The sequence below is a fragment of the Schistocerca nitens genome, chromosome 1 (assembly GCF_023898315.1).
Source record: "Schistocerca nitens isolate TAMUIC-IGC-003100 chromosome 1, iqSchNite1.1, whole genome shotgun sequence".
NCBI lineage: Eukaryota > Metazoa > Arthropoda > Insecta > Orthoptera > Acrididae > Schistocerca > Schistocerca nitens.
Genome location: NC_064614.1, coordinates 39,380,080 through 39,396,860, shown reverse-complemented (window position 1 = coordinate 39,396,860; position 16,781 = coordinate 39,380,080). Strand labels below are relative to the sequence as shown.

The 16,781-nt window shown below is 38.3% G+C and overlaps 1 protein-coding gene across 1 annotated transcript in view; it reads left to right on the top strand.

Annotated features, from left to right (window-relative positions):
• The window catches only part of LOC126234495 (uncharacterized), a 120,679-nt gene that overhangs the window by 651 nt on the left and 103,247 nt on the right, over nt 1-16,781 (top strand). The gene's annotated exons all lie outside the window — the stretch shown is intronic.

Here is a 16,781-nt window from a genome sequence, read left to right as displayed (position 1 = left end):
ATAAATAAGTAAATAATTTTTTTTCAAAACAAACATTATTACTGTAAATGCGAAGGTTAGGCTTTACCCTGGCTGTTAATGAAACAACAAGTTTACTGTTGCCAGTCCCTGTTTCTTTACCTCCACGACGCGTTTCACAGTTTTAAATCTCCATCATCGGATGGATTTACATTTGTGTGTGTGTGTGTGTGTGTGTGAGAGAGAGAGAGAGAGAGAGAGAGAGAGAGAGAGACGACGACGTCGTTTTTGAGGAACTAGTGGCACTGGCTCCAGAAGTGTTAAGACAGTGAAAGGAACCTGTGACCACTGAAGACAGTGCCATAAGTTCCTTCAAATAATCGTAACACAACACACACACGTCATACTAACAAATCTAAATTTACCGGATGGTGGAGGTTTAAACTTTTGATACGCGTTTTGGAGTTAAATAAACAGTGACTGTTAACAGAAAATTTGTTGTTTCATTTGATAGGTATTCCTTCTCAACATTAATATACAAATAGACAAACAAACTGGACAGAAAAATTTCCGTGTTTACTGGATGAAATGTTTCAGTAATTTCAAATCTTACATGATATAGCTATATGATTTTTTGTTGTATTGACCAATGCACACGACACAAACAACACATATTTTTTTTATATGAATATAAGAACCACATGACAGTGTAACTGCTTTTTCATTCCATCATCACTTCTTTTTTATTAATCTGCAGTGTCAGTCTCAAACATATACTCTTCAACTGAGTAAAATTATTTGTTGATTAATATTTCCTTTGAGTTTTCCTAAACGATAAGTGATTTCATGTGTTTAATACAGTGTGGCAGATTAGAACATTTACCCATTGGTAGGAAAGAATCTTCAAGCTTTTTTTTTTATTATTAGGTATTATGCTTTGCAAGATGGTGCAAAGATCAGTTAGAATGCCAGGAATTTGAAACAGAATAATACTGGTGTGGGGTCAACAGAGGCATCCGATCCCACCCATCTGCTTTGACCCGTGACGAAAGGATCTTGTTGTGTGTGACGTCATTACAGTGCAGAGTTTAGTTTATGAGTTGGTTCTGTTTGTAGATGCCCCCCTACTTGTGGGTTATGATGTGTTGTGGTTGTGGTGGTGGTTTTGTGTGTGTGTGTTTGTGTTTGTTATGTGATGTATTGGGTTCATTTGAGCTTTGGTGGTGGCAGAGTGAAGTTTTTTGAGTGTCTGTGACTGAAAAATTGAAATTGGTTTCAGTTGCGATGATTTTTTTTTTTATATTTTTTTTATGTGATTGCATTGTCGATTGGTGTTATTGGTTTGGTGTTTGTCATGTGTTAAGACATTTAATTTATTGTGTGGCCATTTTTGTTAGGTATGGATGTGACTATTAAATACAATAGCTCGAGGTTGCCTTGATAGCTGGGGCGAAGGCATGATGTCTCTGATCACGTTTCTCCAGATGTTCGGACTGTTAGCAAAACTTGTGAATTGTACTGTGTACAGGGAAAACAGGAGGTTGGCAAGAGTTCCGGCTTTCTTGGACCAGGTACTGTTATATGTGGCGGTGCCGAAAGGATAATCTTTGGCGCACCATCAGATGCCGTACCTGGTTCGAGAAATCTAAGTTGGCCATGAGAGAGATTGTTTTGATGACTTATTATTTTTGTTATAGGTCCTCTATCAGTTTTTGCGCGCATGAGATTGGAGTGAGTGAGAGGATGGTTTTAGATTGATTTTCTTTTTGTAGGGAAGGGTGTTCAAAATATGTGAAGTATAGGGGTGAGTTGAGTGAGCTGAGGGTGGTGGTTGAGATAGATGAATCTCTATTTGGGAAGAGGAAGTATGGGAGGGATAATTATCCAGTTGGCTTATGGGTGTGGAGCTGTTATTTCGGAGGGGGGGGGGTATGTGGATTGTGTTTACAGGGTTTTGGAGGGGTGTACTAAGAGGGAACTGGTAGGGTTAATTGAAGATTATATACAGGCGGGGAGTACTGTAGTGTCAGATGCTTTTTCGTCATATAGGGGGTTGGGGAAGAGGGGTTGTGATCATTTACTTGTAAATCATAGTTTAGATTTCAAAAATTACGAAACTGGGGCATGTACCAATACAATAGAGGGGTTTTGGGTGTGGTTAAATCAGTCATAGGGAAGGGAAGAGGTGCTCTTCTAACCTGCAATCTCATTTAGATGAGTATTGCTGGCGGAAGAGCGTCCCTGGGGAGTATTGTATTTTTTGTGGTATTTTGAGGGCATTTAATATGATGTACAGGCCAAGGGTGGTTAGTTGAGGGAGTTTTGTGTGTGAGGGGGGTGGGGTTTGTGGATAATGGTTGTTGTTTTAGGTGGGTTGGGTGGGCAGTGGGGATTGATTTATGATTATGTTGCAGAGGGTCTGTTTTGTTGCAGTAGTTTTTGAGTTGTAATATGTGGTTGAGTTTCATTTATTTTGTGGTTTTTATTTGTTGGCAGACTTTTTGTTTTTGTGGGAAAGGGGGGGGGTGAAGTTTGGGGGTTGGGGTTGGTAGGTTGTTGATAGCTTGGGAGGTCTCTCTCTCTCTCTCTCTATATCTCTCTCTCTCTCTCTCTCTCTCTCTCTCTCTCTCTCTCTCTCTCTCTCTGTGTGTGTGTGTGTGTGTGTGTGTGTGTGTGTGTGTGTGTGTGTGTGTGTGAGAGAGAGAGAGAGCGCGCGCGCGAGAGATTGGGGTGGCTAACCTAGTGTGTAGTGCCGAAATTTGTTTGCGGTAAGTAGTTGTTTTTTTTGGATCTGTTGTTTACGAGTTTCGATGTTTTGTGGGGTTTTTGTTGTGTTGTGGGTTTTGGTTTTTTCACAGGTGTTGGTGTTTGTTTTTTTGTATCGTCAGCTGTGGTTGACCCTATGTAGGTTAAGGGAAATGTCCAATTCCAATTTTTGTCTTTGTAGATGTACGTGTTTTGATGTAATGTGCTTTAGTTGACCTATATAGGTCAAGGGAAGAGTCTGATTTTGATTTATGTGTTACTTTTGTGGTATTGATAGTTGCAGTCCAAGTCTAATTTTTGTAGTTGCAGATTTTTATTTTGGAGTATCGATAATTGCAGTTGAACTTTGTAGCTGGAAGGAAGTGATTGATTCCTGTGGAGCCGGCCGCGGTGGTCTAGCGGTTCTAGGCGCTCAGTCCGGAACCGCGCGACTGCTACGGTCGCAGGTTCGAATCCTGCCTCGGGCATGGATGTGTGTGATGTCCTTAGGTTAGTTAGGTTTAAGTAGTTCTAAGTTCTAGGGGACTGATGACCACAGATGTTAAGTCCCATAGTGCTCAGAGCCATTTGAATTTTGATTCCTGTGGATTTTGTGGGTGGGGCAGAATGTGGGAGTTTTGTGTTGTTTTTCATCATTTTTTTATCGTTGTTTTGTGTGGTTTGGGATTGTGGTGTGGGTTTTTATATCTTTGTATTTAGTTTGTCACCACCATAAAATCCTTAATTTCCCGCACTTGTGTCCTGTTAGTTAGATTATATTTTTGGTGGAAGATGATATTGTCGTATTGATGTGTATTTTCATGTTTGGTGTTGTGTTTATGTACTGACGTTATTGGCGCCATATCTGTTGTATCAGTGTGTAAAAGGTCGAAGCAGATCTGACTGTGCAGGATGACATGATTGCTTGAGGAGTTAGAGTGCATAATAATAATAATTTTGTGTGGCTCAATCATGTGGTGCAAGTCTTTCTATTGGCCGCCACTTTGGTGACTTTAATGCCCCTAACCTACCACAGTTGTTCAACCAAGGTAAGGGGACCTACAGTTTAACATGGAATGTGAACCAGATGCTATTTCTGGTGACTCCTCACATCATTGCGAGGTGAAGGCTAAGTTAAAACAGAGACTGGAAAATCAGTTGTCTGATAGAGATCCAGTCCTACAGCCTCCCATTTTTCAGGCAATATTTCTACCTCTAGAGTTAGTCTAAATGTGTCTTAAATATTTTTTTATTATCTCTAGTAGTTTCTCCGTTGATTGTGTCTGATTTAATTATTTTCTTTATTGATTGTACTTTTTATATCCTCATGCTAGTTCTTAGTTGTACTATTCATTTCTATTTTTCTTGACCCAGCTTTAGTTCTTAGTCTGTCCTCATCTTCTTTCTCTGAGCTATAGCTTGCACTGGGCTTACCATTGTACTATAGTGACCTCCTACTCTGACATCTCCCTCTTCATCTTTGTCTCCCCTCGATATTGCAGTATGTGGTTCTTTAACCTGGAGTGAATGACCTACCCTTCCTTCTGAACCTTGTCAGTCAGCCACCCTATACGTCGGTCCTCCCCCCTCTCCTTCTGGTCTCCTCCCAGAGAAAGGAACTAGTTTATGTGTTCATTGGCAGTACTTAATATTTTGCTTTCTGGGGTACCTAGTGGCCAGCAGTTAATCCCTGGTTTTATAGTTTCCTGAAGTGAGTTTTTCTTTCACTACTATTTCTTTTACAGATACTGCAGCCATTAAGTCATGAGAGAGAGAGAGAGAGAGAGCTTTCTTTGTTTTTTTTTTTGGGGGGGGGGGGGGGCTTATAGCACAGTTATGCTTCTTTGGATTTGGAAAAAATAAATGTTGAAGCACTAATAGTATTGAGTAAACAGAAAAAATTTTGCTAAAATTTCTGGTTTGTTGAAATTAAGTATAAGAATTACAAATCTAACACTGTAAGAGGCTTAATTCAGGATGGTTGAAACTAAGTCCGGACCATGCTCAACCCTAATCTGGCTAAACCGTGGGTCTGTGTACCAGTATTATCAAAAATGTATTGGTATAATTACAGTTTTGAAAGTGACGAGCATTACAAGACATTGTCTCAGAAAAAACTACAAGTGCACATTATTTTGAAGCCAACTCATGATGGAAATACATTAGATCTAATGACAACAATTAGCCGTAACCTCCATGAGAATGTCCACTGTTATTGGTGATGAAAAAACACTTGTTGCAACAGTGATAATCAAAAGCACAAAGAGGAACTACAACAATTAGAAAGATTTACTTGTTCACTGAGGCAGGTAGGGACAGTTAATGTCTTAATGAGTGAAGGATTTGAAACCTATAGCTGTAGTCATGATCAAATAGAGGAACTGTGCCTCAAATTTAGAATAATGGTTATCAAGTAGTGGATAGATATGTGCCGAGTAGAACAGTTAATGGTCAGAGGGATCCTACATGGTGAATGAAACTAAAACTACTACACAGTAGGTGCAAAATAAACAGGATTGCCACATGTTCAGAAAATATGGGAATTTAAAACATGTCAGGGAAATCAGAGGAATATCAGGGAAATGTGAAGGGGACGGGGGGGGGGGGGGGGGCACTGGAAAAATCTCATTTTTGTCTCAATAGATGTGGTTTGTTTACTGAGATGACGTGCATCATTGCTGGCTGGACGCAGCGGAGAAAATGCGGCACTTCCCTATTGCTCATTCTTACTGCATCTCCCCTTCCTGCCACTCCCCTCAGATTGCAGTCAGTGCTGCCACCACTTCGTGCCACTAGCCTAGTAGCTGCTGACGACAGGCAGGGAGACATGAGGGGTTGCTTGTTTCTACCTCATTCTCAGAGATTGTTGACACAACAGCCGGAGACAGTGATCATGTGTGCATTAGTTGTGTCTGAGTGATTGTGTCAATGTGTGCTCTCATTTTCTGTCAAAGGCTATGACCGAAAATTTAGTTGTGTGAGAGTGATTGTCTTTTCTACATGCCTGTCTGTGGCTCAGCGATCATCTCTATGGTGAGTTGCTACCTATCCTCATTAGTATTGGGATGAGAAGTTCCACCTTAGCAAGCACGGATACAAGAAGAACTGCACCACAAGATGATTAACTCATTAGTATTGTTTCTCCGAGTATTTGCTCACGTTATCTATTGCACGGATTAATCACCGCAGTCTCATTTCATCAACATTCTGTCTGTGACACATGAATAGCTGGTCACACGATTGGATTCCCACGATGGGCCAAAACTGCAGGCCATTTCTGTGGATATCTCTAATGGATCGGGCCTGCCAATCTGAAGCTCATCGTTTCCCACTAATGTGCCGGCTATGCCCATCATATCTAGTCTCACTGATCTGCCCACAGACTGGGTCTGTTTGTGTGTGGCATAATGCAGTGGATTTTTGTGGCTTATCTATGGACCAAGGACTGAGATGCTCCTTGGCAGGCCAGAGGCCACGGGCAATGGATTTTAAGAATTGTGGCTGCCTCACTGCAATTAGAGTGTACAGTGTGGCGTTTTATAGACAACCGACAATAACAAACATAGCAGAACCAGCGTTTCATTGCTAGTCACGTATAGCATTGGCTTATACAACTCTTCCCTGCCTTATACACTTATTTGAAGAGGCCTACTTTTTCTGAGATTATTTCTGAAATCAGTGCAGGTACTTTAAATCTGTCTTGTGACTCCAAGGAAATATGTATTTTTGTCACCAGATGTGTTTCGTTTTATTGGAATCAAATAACAACAGTGGTCTTAGTACTCAATGAAACACATATATCATTTGGCTTGCTTTCGCCATCTAAAAACAGTTCATTACAAAAGATGTTGATGTTACTATTTGAGATTTTTGCTCACACAGTGGAGAAATACAGAAGTCCTTACATTTTTTTGGTCAACTTATGCCTTTACTTACCCTAGAGATCTCAAAATGTGTCAGGGAAAAATGATGAAACGTGTCTGGAAATAAGGGAAATTTCACTTGGGGAAACTTGTGTCAACCCTGACAAAGCAAAGAGCTACGGAGAGGTTCCGAGTCAAGAGCATATTTTTCTGAGTCAAGCATATTTGCCTGTCTGTAGAGCCATGTGTGAGGCCTTGAACTATCATATTAGCAGAATATTATCAGCAAACTTTGTCCAAATTCCTGGCACATTCTAGTCATGTTTAAAGGTTGTTGATGGTACAAAATTTAGTATCCAAGGATTCATGGATGATGCAAGAATTGAAACTGAGGGTAGCAGAGTAAATGCAGAGTTCTGATTTTAAATGATTTTTTAGAAAGGAAGATGCAGGAGTACTGCCCCAGTTTAATTCTGGCACCACTGCAAACAGTTCTAGGATTGATTGAATCCTTATCATGCTCTTTGTATCATTTGATGGTTCGTTAGTCCCTCCTGTAAGCATAATATTCTGTAGATACCTTGAACATAAGGTTGGAACGTGTGGTTGGAAGAAAACAGAGATCACATCTGTGTGCAAGAAGGTTAGCAGAAGTTTCAACAAAATTATCATCCAGTAATATTTGACATCCATCCATTACAGAATTGTATCACTTTTTCTGAGCTCAAACATTATGAGGTATCTTGAACAGAATGATGTTTCATACCAACAGGGATGATTTCTGAAAACATCAGCTATGCGATACCCAACACATTCTTTTCTCAAATGACACCCAGAAAAGAACTTTCATAGAGGTCACAAGTTTCAACACCTCAATTTTTGTTTCATGTAATGCCTGTTGTCATACTTTTCAATGTAAAAAAATTGAGCAGGTGTAGGTAGGTGAGTAGGACTTGCACACTGAGGGTTCTGTTCAAACTTAATTATCTATACCCATCCAGTCTTGATCATGTTTGCTTGTTATCGACACTGATACTAGCAAGACATTGGTCCCATCAGTTCAGGGATGTTATGTTTTAACTTTAATTTTGAAGTCAGGTAACAAATGACAAACAAAATATTTTTTCGTATGATATAATTAGAAATTAACAAGCTTCTGATTTCTCCCCCCCCCCCCCCCCCCCCATTACTTGTACTGTGAAACCTTACTTCTTGCCAAATTTCGTGATCTACGTCAACAGGACGTACCCTATCGGTTGCAAATAGAGAGTTTGCATGTGTCAAATTATGTGACATAAATTACCATATCTTCTGATTGCACTGACGTAGGACGTAAATTTTTTTTCTTCACCACCAAGGATCCATAAATCCAAACATTTGGCATAAAGTTCAGCTGGATATGTATATACATTCCTGAGAAAAAGGGGCCTTAACAGACGGATTGACAAACAGACAGACAGTCAGGTTGACAACAAATGACAAAAAAATTTTCTTTTTGTGTGATGTAATTACAAATTAGTGACATAATTACAAATTAAAATTTGCTGTTGTTTACCTTTGGTTGTAGTATGAAACTTTGCTTCTTGGCAAGTTTCATGATTTTAGGTCAATGGGAAGTGCTCTATAGGTTGCAACAAATGAGTTTGTGAATATCAAAATATGTGACATAAATGGCCACATGTATTGATTGCATTGATGTGGAAACTTAAATGTTTTACACCACCAAGGGATTGTAGATCTTAGAATATGACATAAATTTCAACATGATACATTTTCCTGTTCCTGAGAAAATGGGTTTTTAACAGTCAGATGGACAGATCAAAAGACAGACAAATGGGCAACAAGGTGATCCTATAAGAGTTCCATTTTTACCAACTTAGGTACTGAAACCTAAAAACTAGAAGGGTGTTTGTTTCATTTATGGTTTAAAAATTGAAAGAATGTAGATGGAAACACTCATTCCATTTTGTGTGTCTTAGGTGGTTTACAACAAATGACCCTCAGTTCTCATAAAATACATCCATAAAATTCTAAAATGGTTAAAACAATCCTCATTAACTCTTCAATCTCAGTTACACATTTTTGAATACATGCCATGTTTCAATCACTCTGGATCATCTTCAGATCAAAGTAGTTGTGTCAGCAACCATCTTGCCTGTTTATAACCTCATATGAGGTTGAGTTATGTGAGTTTCTGAACAGACAAGATGGGTTGCTGATGCATCTACTTACATCAGAAGATGATACAGAGTGATCGAAACATGTCACATACTTAAAAATATACAACTGAGGCTGAAGAATGAATGAGAATTGCATTAAATATTAGCTAGTTGCTGATTGTCTCGGGGCTGTTGTGTCAGCTATAGTGAGTCTAAAAAGTGTTCATTCTTTTAAACTTGCTATCATCGGAGAATACTATATATGATCCGAAAGTGTATAAACAACCAGTGCTTGTGCTCTCGTTAGGAACAGGCAGTCATTAAAGTATTTTCATACAGGATCCAGCAAACATCAGCATGATGTGATCATAAATAAACTGATACACTTGATCTCAGGAATGTGACCTTTGCATCTCTATGTTCATCAGTGATTTCCAGAATTGTTCCAAGCCACCATTGGTTATTGTAGATAGCTATGATGAACATTTCTTCATGGTGGTGATAGAGGCCTTGTTTTGAAATCCAAGGTGAACTTGTATGAATTTTTTGGTAAGAAAAAATAAAAAAAAGATTAACTCATGTCTCAGGAATTGTAGGACTATAATAGAGGGAAACATTCCACATGGGAAAAATTTATCTAAAAACAAAGATGATGTGACTTGCCAAACGAAAGCGCTGGCGGGTTGATAGACACACAAACAAATACAAACATACACACAGAATTCAAGCTAAACCCACATCCTTTCATCTTTCCCTCTTTCCTGATGAAGCAACTGTTGGTTGCGAAAGCTTGAATTTTGTGTGTATGTTTGTATTTGTTTGTGTGTCTATCAACCTGCCAGCGCTTTCGTTTGGTAAGTCACATCATCTTTGTTTTTTGAATTGTAGGACTAGTTTCATGTTGATATTTTATCATATTTGTGAATTTTGTTACATGCTCTATTGTAACATAAAATGTCTGCATTCCTGGAATACGAGTTTCGGCAAGCAGCAAGGTCTTTTGACTTAAAATGTGAGTGAGTGTCATATAGACACTGTAAACTTGCTCTTGTGGATAAACATATAATAGTACCACCAAAACCATCAGATTTAATTTTGCCTTGTTGAAAACACAGTTGTGTATAAAACTCAATAGCATTGACTTAATGAAATCCAATGTTTTATAGTACACAGCAAAAGGATGAAGCCTATACTGAATGTTCTGCCAGTGAAATCTTTTTCCAGCTTACTGAAGCCAAGTTAGCTAGTTAGTTACGTGTTCCATTGATCAATCTTATGGTAACTGTTATGATGTGGAATGCGTCAAGTGCATAAGAAATGCATGCATGAATCAAGTTTTTTTTTTTAAACTTAAAATTTTTATTACGTACCCCATTCCCTTCAGCGGCACAAAATGCATGTATTATACCTGTAGATTTATTTATTCCTATTCAAGTATTCATCTATATGATTTAAATTTATTTTTGAAACTATTGCTGTTGTTTTTTTTTATTTCATCTGGTAATTTATTGAAAATTTTTACAGCAGCATATTTTACCACTTTCTGTGCCAAAGATAGGTTAAGTAGATGGTGTAAGCCTTTCTTTCTTCTGGTATTATAATCATGAATATCTCTGTTGTTTTTAAACTGGTCCATGTTGTTGAGAACAAATTTCATTACTGAGTAAATGTACTGTGAGGATGTTGTAAGAATTCCTAATCTTTTAAACAGGTGCCTACAAGATGTGCAACTATGAGCTCCACACGTTATTCTAACCACTTTCTTTTGAGCAGTGAATACTTTTTGCCGAAGTGTTGAATTATCCCAAAATATCATTCTGTATGACATCAGAGAGTGAAAGTATGTTAACTTACTAATTTTTATAGCCTTAAAATTGGCAATTATTCTGATTGCAAAAGTTGCTAAACCTAGTCACTTTAGGAGGTCCAAAATATGAATTTTCCAATTGAGATTCTCATCTATATGTACACCCAAAAATAGTATGCTCTACCCTGGCTACTGACTTCTGTTGATGTGTTACGTTTATTGAAGGAACTGTACTCCTTGCAGTAGAAAATTGGATGTACTGTTTGTTTTCCCCTTAAGTTCAGAGCAAGTCCATTTGCAGAAAACCAATTAATAACTTTTCCAAAGACATTATTTGTATAATTTTTATTGGAGTTGCTTTTACTGGATTAATAATGGCAATTGTATCATCAGCAAACAGTGTCAGTGTAGCTTTTTGTTTCAGATAAGATTGGAGGTCATTCACATATGTCAAGAACAGAAGGAGACCCGTTATCGAACCCTGTGGAACACCTAATGCATAAATTTACTTTACTTCACACCTATGGTCACAAATTTTCGGTCATCAGACTACTGGTTTGGGTCTTTAATGAGCATCTTCAGATGTGTTTTGTGACCATAGACCCGAAGTAAAGGAAATATATTCTACATTCGGGTCACTGTTCAATTTGTGACCATGTCACAGCTTGTGTACCTAATGTAATTTCTTCCCTATTAGATGCAGTGGCAAACTTCCTTAAATCACTTACACTATATAAAAAAACTTTTCACTTTCTGTTCTGTAGAAATGACTTAAACCACTCTTATGGTATTCCATTTACACCATAGAATTGTTAATTTGTGTAACATTGTCATGGTTCACACAATCAAATGCTTTGGATAAGTCTCAGAAAATTCTTACTGTCGGCATTTTACTATTTACAGGTTTTTTTTTTTTTTTTTTTTTTTTTTTTTTTTTTTTTTTTTGGGCTGTGAAATTGTATATTGCTGTCTCAGTGAAACAGAATTTTTGAAATCCGAACTGTGATTTACTGCCGGCCGGAGTGGCCGAGCGGTTCTAGGCGCTACAGTCTGGAACCGCGCGACCGCTACGATCGCAGGTTCGAATCCTGCTTCGGGCATGGATGTGTGTGATGTCCATAGGTTGGTTAGGTTTAAGTAGTTCTAAGTCTAGGGACTGATGACCTCAGATGTTAAGTCCCATAGTGCTCAGAGTTAAGTCCCATAGTGCTCAGAGTTAAGTCCCATAGTGCTCAGAGCCATTTGACCCATTTTGTGATTTACTAAGTATCCCATTACTGTTGAGATGGCTAACCACTCTTGTGTACATTACTTCATCGACAGTTTTGGAAAATGCTGTAAGCAAGGATACTGGCCAATAATTATTGACATCTGTAGAGTACCCTTTTTTGTAGAGAGGCCTGACAATGGCATATTTTAAACTGCCTGGGAAAATACCTTGTGTTAGTGATGCATTACATGTGTGATCAGAACATCGGCTGTAACTGCTCCACACTGTTTTAATAACTTGTTAGAGATGTCATCTATGTTTATTTTTCAAAGATTTAATGATTTTCCGTATTTCGCAAGAGGCTGTTTGGTGAAAATTAATCTGACTAAGATTTCTCAAAACTGACTCTTCCATGCACTGCTTGGCTTTTTCTTGGAATCTATTCTCACCATATCTTTTTAAGTTGCACCTAAGAAATGGTTGTTAAATACATTAGCTACTTGTGTACTGTTGATTAAGATGGTCTCATTCTCTTTAATAGTAATACTACCTGCACCAGTGGTTACTTTTCCTATCTTCATTCTAACAACATTCCATATTGATTTGATTTTATTGCCTGATTTGTTAATTTCTGTTGGAAAGGTTTTGCATAATTGCATTTGCGTGTATTTGCAGTTCTTGTTCTTGTTTACGCTCACATTCTGACCACTAGTTTATTTATGTGGGCGCAGCTGTTTATCTTTGTCTTCTTTGCAGTAGTAGTATTCTTTGACTTGTTTTGTTGCATGTGTTAAGTCAGCCGTTGTAAAGAAAGCCAGTTATTTTAATTAATAAAACAAGTTCATACACAGCTTTATTAATCACTCTTAGCAAACCTCCACGATCCACATCAGGTTATGGGCCCAAGCATCGCTCAGTTTGCGTGAGGAAAGTTGTTATTTCATATAAACTTTCAGTATGCCGACTGTGACGTGTTTGGATGAGAAGAAGAGAGAAGAAATCTGCAATGGCTGAAGAAGTGTCTTCAAAACACATCTCAAAGCTGGATGCAAAAAATTATCAGTCATGAAAAATCCAGATAACTGCAATCTTAAAGGCTTACGGAATTCTTGTGTTGTAATTGGTACTCGAGGTCAGCGTAATGAAGACGATGATCCCGCCTTGAAAGCATGGACAAAAGAAAATGAAAAAGGTATGTTTCTGATTTCCACATCAGTAGACATACACAAATGCAAAGTCTGTTGGTTTGTGAAACAGCCCACGAAATATGGAACAAGTTGAGATCAATACATGAGCCATGGTCAGAAGCCAGCAAACTAACAATATCTCAACATTTTCATGAATATCGGATGAATGCAAATGATTCTGTAGTTGCACATGTAATCAAAGTTGAAAATCTAGCATTACAACTCAGAAAGGTTGGAGAAAGGTTTCAGATGTAGCTGTAATGGCAAAAGTCATTGCTTCATTATCATCAAAATATAATACATTTAAAACAGCTTGGGACAGTGTGCCAGCTAGTCAACAAAACGTGGAAACTTTGACAGAACGTCTCGTCAAAGAAGAGTCCCAGTTGAATATGAGTGATGAAGAAAATGGTCCATTTGCAGTGATGTCCATCAACAGACAAAAGGAAAACGCAAGATATCGTGATAAAACCAAAATTTCACAAGAATGAAAAACAAGATCAGATGTCAAGTGTTTTTACTCCAAGAAGCCTGGTCATATAGCTCGCAAGTGTCGGAAGAAAAAGCGAGAGACAGAGGAATGTAAGAGTGGTGAAAATAAATCTGCATATGCATTTATTGTGTCAGCAGATAACATGTGTTGAGTTGTCAGATAGTCAAGAGAGACATGTGCTAAGTGGTTTGAACATGATCAGTCAGATGTGTGGCTGTTGGACAGTGGTGCATCGCTTTTCGACTGGAATTGTTTTCGAAGTCCTGCCGAGTGACTGGGGAGCATGTGTTACTGGTAATGATAAAGAATGCCAAGTCGCTGGTGTTGGTACTATTATTGTCAGCAAAGAATTAAGCGGCAAATGGAGTGAGGCATGTATCGAAAATGTTTTGTATGTACCAGGTATCAAACAGAACTTGTTTAGAGTCGGAGTACGCATGTCGAAGAAAATTACTGCAGCTTTCAAAGTAGATCAAGTTGTACTAATACGTGACAGAGAGACTGTAGCTGAAGGCGTGGAGGAAGAGAACAATATTTATAGGATGCGTTTCATGGCAGAATCCATACTAGGGAGTGAAGTTAATGTTGCAGTGACTGATCTTAAACAGTAGCTTGAGTGGTTAGGACATGTCACTACACAAACAATTCAAGAGATTTCAGCAAAAGTGTTGGTCGGAGGACTAAATGTAAAAAAAGAAACAGGAAGATTTTTTGCTGTCAATCAAGCAAGCTGAGCAAGGTACATCGGCTGAAGTTCAGCTACAAAGACACAAATTGTTCAAGAAAACCAGGGGAATTTATTCATTCTGACGTGTGTGAGCCAATGTCAGTTGAATCAATTGGTGGTCCAAAGTTTTTTGTCATATTCAAAGAAGCTGCAACTGGATACAGAGTTGTTTATTTTCTAAGAGAAAAATCTGATGTTACTGATTCAGTAATCTTGTGTTGAATAAGTTTGGTCAGAATATCAAAATATTACGTGTAGACAATGGCACTGAAGACATTAATTATGGTATGAAACATGAGAAACCATGGGATTCAGTTAGAAAAACTGTACCGTGTACGCTAGAGCAGAATGGTCATTTTGAGAGGGAAATCGCTCAATTGTTGGAAGTGCGCACACAATGTTGAAAGCCAAAAACCTTCCGAAGTTTTTATGGGCAGAAGATTGCAGGTTCATGTCCTGTCACGGTCGCCAGTTGTGGTGTTTAATAAAAAAGAAAAAGAGAAGAAAAGAAAAGGTTGAAAATGTGGGAAGAAATGGTGAATAAAAAGGGGGTTTTAAAATCTTTAATGACCGTGAAAAAGGGAAAGAATGAAATGCAAATCGGACTTCATATTACAGAAAAGTTATCGGACTTCGTGATTCGGAAAAGCTATTGTTGGGGTGGACCTTGTGACGTTTCTGAGCAAAAATCAAACCAATTTCCACTATAAAAGTTATTTGAAAGAGAACAGAGAATAACAAAATGTGTTTAACAGGGGGAAATGGCGTAGATAAGAGTTCATCCTTTACCATGTTAACATGTCTTCTCTCGTGCGGCGTCCAGGTCTTGTTCTCCAAAAATCTCCTGCTTCATTTCTGCGTGAAAAGTGGTAGCTGCTCCGAAATTTTGCAATAAATTTCATTGTCCAGGAATTACTAATGTATACAAATCAAAACCGTCTTGATATTGAATGCAATGTATTTTACGTTGCTGCTTCCATCCTCCGAATTTCATACAAACTTCCACAATACATCTGCACACCAATAAGTTTTTTCGTCTTCATCTGACCAAGACTTGCTAATAAATAAGTTAAGCTTCCGCTCTCCAGAGACAAAAGCAGGTAGAAAACAAAAAGAGTTACAAGTTTTGTACCTTCATTTTCTTATATATTTTCTCTGCCGTCGAGCGCTCATACAGCTGTGACGGTATAATTTATATCTGAGGGAACGAGTGTAGCATGGCGAAATTCAAAGTCCCGCTACAGTCGTTCTGAGAGGGAAATCGCTCAATTGTTGGAAGTGCACGCATGATGTTGAAAGCCAAAAAACCTTCCGAAGTTTTTATAGGCAGAGGCTGTTAACACTGCTGTATACATATTAAATAGGGTTACAACAAAACGCAACTTGGAGCAAGCTCCATATGAGTTGTGGAATGCACCAAAACCATATGTTGGACATTTTCGAGTGTTTGGGTCAGATGCCTTTGCTCATGTACCAAAACAATTTCGAAGCAAGTTTGATGCCAAATCCAGAAAAGTTGTATTTGTTGGTTATCAAGGAGAATCAACAAATTATCGACTTTATGATCCCACGAGTCACAAATTATTTGTATCGAAGTATGTCACATTCAGTGAGGTTAGCAGCAGCTCAGCATCTGCACAACAAGAAGTTGATGACACATACTTAAACTTCAAGACTGACGATGAACAAGATATCATGGATTGGCACAAGCAAGTTAGTGGTGAACTGGTTCAAGCACAAGAAGAGATGGAAATTTCTCGAAATGATGTAAATATTGCTAAATTGGAAACTGAAGAACAAACTACCAAAGTGCCGTTAATGCAGCTACAAGATAGTTCTATTATCCGCAAACCAGCAAGATATGAAGCTGATTTTGCTCAGTATAATAATCCTTACAGCTTCAAAGAAGCAATTTCTGGTCCTGACTCAAAACATTGGAAAAAAGCGATTGAAAAATAACTGGAAGCTCATGAAGACAACAAAACCTAGAAGATAGTTACGAGAACTAATAGCCAGAGAGTTATTGACTCAAAATGGGTATTCAGGGTTTTATTCGACACAGACGGTAAGATTACTCGGTACAAAGCAGAGCTGTGCGCAGGAGGTTTCAAACAGGACTATAGTGTTAACTACAATGAGACTTTTTCACCGGTGACATGATATGATTCACTCAGAGTTTTCTTGGCAATTGCCACATATAATGATCTAGAGATGGTATAGTTCGACGTTCGCATGGCATTTCTTTATGGAAGCCTTGAAGAAGAAGTTTACTTGGATATACCTAAGGGAGTGGTGGTTAAAACATAGAAATCTGTAGTTTGCAAACTTGAGAAATCACTGTACGGACTTATGCAAGCTCCTCAGTGTTGGAACGAGAAATTTACAGATTTTCCTTCACATTATAGTTTTAAAGCAACTGACGCTGATCCACATTTATTCAGTGGTGATGTTATCTTGCTAGCATTATTTGTAGATGATGGTCGTATTGTATCAAAGTCAATGGAAGAAATTCATAAAGTTGTTACACCACTAAAAGAATTCTTTAAAATCACTGTCGGTGAAGGTCGTTGCTTTGTTGGAGTGGAAAGATCTTGAGCAAGATCGTGTGGGGAAGAAAATGTTAAAATGTCAA